At 44.0% G+C, this 2,500-nt stretch overlaps 1 protein-coding gene across 1 annotated transcript in view; it reads left to right on the top strand.

The window, feature by feature from the left end:
• LOC123518624 overlaps positions 1-2,500 on the top strand; it is a 155,883-nt gene that overhangs the window by 81,471 nt on the left and 71,912 nt on the right. The gene's annotated exons all lie outside the window — the stretch shown is intronic.

Raw genomic sequence — 2,500 nt, 5'->3', positions numbered from 1 at the left:
CCACTGCCGCCACCCTTACCTCATGTCCTCATCCACAACCACTCGCCCACAGCCGCCACCAACCATCGGCCACTCGCAGGGGATACATGATAAATGGTCATCATCCATCAAAACCATTGCAGCGCTGTGTTCAGCAAAATATATGATATCACGGGGCGGCGAAGGGTTGTCAGCAGTGTCAGCGGAGAGCGGCTGACGGGCACTCATGAACCCCAGACACGGTGATGCGATTATACGAGGGTAAGGGAGGAGAATATAAATACGAGCAGTTAACGTCAGGCGAGGCGGAACCGAGGCGTCGGGGGAGGAGGGATGTCTGCCCGCCAGTGTTCCCTCCCTTTAACATACAAATTACCGAAAGCTGATGGATTGTGTGTGAGAGAGAGAGAGAGAGAGAGAGAGAGAGAGAGAGAGAGAGAATATTACTTTGACAGATAGTCATATAAACATACATGCATACAGAAAGAAAGAAAACGAAACAGAGATATGTAAGTAGAGAGTTAACTTGAGCGCGTTAAGATTACAGACTCCAGCGTGTTAAAAGTGTCAATTGTCAGGTGCGCGTAGGTTTAATTATTCAAGGTGATGGACAGGCATCACGCACACTGAAGGAGGAACAAGGGAGAGGGTTAATTAATGGCAGGGCAAGTGGGAGGAATGCCAAAACATAAACAAAGAAAAATACAAATATCGTCCTTATCTCTTCGCTCCCTTTGCCTCGGTGTTGCGATGATGGTGGTAATGGTGGTGGTGGTGGTGATCAAAGAAGCTAAAGACTCGAATCTTTATAAGTTTCCTTGATGGTGACTGTCATCACCATCAATATTATACTTTTTAACTCTTATCATTTCAGTTGTTTTTATTCTTCTGTCGTCACCACCACTACCATTACTACCACTATTAATACTAATACTAATACTATTATTGCTGCTGTTACTTCTGCTGCTACTGCTGCTACTCCAAATGACTTTCCTCGTCTTCCTGTGACTATTGATGCTACTATTACTACTGCTTCTTATATATCTACTTTTACAACAACAACAACAACTACTACTACTACTACTACTACTACTACTACTACTACTACTACTACTCACTCACTCTCTCTCTCTCTCTCTCTCTCTGCGTTGCACAAGTTCCAGCAGGAGACAGTCCCATCTGCTTCCCGTCTTGCATTGTTGTGTGTGTGTGTGTCGCAACTTTGGGCTTGCCGCAGGTGTGTGTGTGTGTGTGTGTGTGTGTGTGTGTGTGTGTGTGTGTGTGTTCGTTCATGCATATAACAATAGCAAGTGTCGGAAATTTTGATGATGATTGCAGTAGTAGTAGTAGTAGTAGTAGTAGTAGTAGTAGTAGTAGTAGCAACAATAATAGCGCCTACTACTTCTTCTCACCATTGACTCAGACAGGAGAGCATCAAAACATCCATCTACTCACGCATGACTTATCAGAACAAATATCCACTGACTACAAACTTAACTCTTTATAGACACGGTTGGTTGTTTTAAGTTACCACAATCACCTCACCTCTCTCTCTCTCTCTCTCTCTCTCTCTCTCTCTCTCTCTCTCTCTCTCTCTCTCTCTCTCTCTCTCTGTCTGTCTCGTTGAGTCGTCGCAACCCTCGCCACGTCAGCCCATCTTTCATCCATCCCGCCTCTGTACTCTAGACATGTCCAGCTCTAGACATGTCCAGCTCGAGTCTTGCCCCGCCACTCCAACCCAGTGCACGCGGTTCACACACAAAGGAACGCAAAGGATGAACAAAGACCAGCATACTATACCTAACAGCACACTATTCATACACAAAGGTACACAAAGAAAGGACAAACAGTAGCAAAGAATTTAATACTTATCGAGGCTGTTTCTGGTAAGCTACACGACTGGATTTCCGAGTTGGTTGTATCTCTCTCTCTCTCTCTCTCTCTCTCTCTCTCTCTCTCTCTCCTTTGTAATGAAGTTGTTATTCGGTAGTCTCGTGTGTGTGTGTGTGTGTGTGTGTGTGTGTGTGTGTGTGTGTGTGTGTGTGTGTGTGTGTGTGTGTTATTTTGATATGCATTAGCTTGTTTTGTAGTCCATAATCGTGTGTGTTGTTAGCTGATATTCTCTCTCTCTCTCTCTCTCTCTCTCTCTCTCTCTCTCTCTCTCTCTCTCTCTCTAACTGACAAGCCTAGAGATAAAGGAGAGAAGTGAGAAAGAAAAAGGAGAGAGAAACGCAGACGACACGAGGCAAATGTACCTACTTAAGCTGCGCCGGAAAACAGGCGATGGAGGGAATGAAATATTTGTTTTGCCAAGTTATATCACAAAACATTTGGCAAACACTACAACAACGACAACAACAACAACAACAACAACAATAACAACAACAACAACAACAACAACAACAACAACAACAACTACTACTACTACTACTACTACTACTACTACTACTACTACTACTACTACAACTACTCCTCTCCTACTACTACAGTGACAACGACATCTGATACCGTATTCATGCAA

This window comes from Portunus trituberculatus, chromosome 44 (assembly GCF_017591435.1).
Source record: "Portunus trituberculatus isolate SZX2019 chromosome 44, ASM1759143v1, whole genome shotgun sequence".
Taxonomy (NCBI): domain Eukaryota; kingdom Metazoa; phylum Arthropoda; class Malacostraca; order Decapoda; family Portunidae; genus Portunus; species Portunus trituberculatus.
The sequence above is the reverse complement of the archived record's forward strand: the minus strand, read 5'-3'. Positions and strand labels throughout refer to the sequence as shown.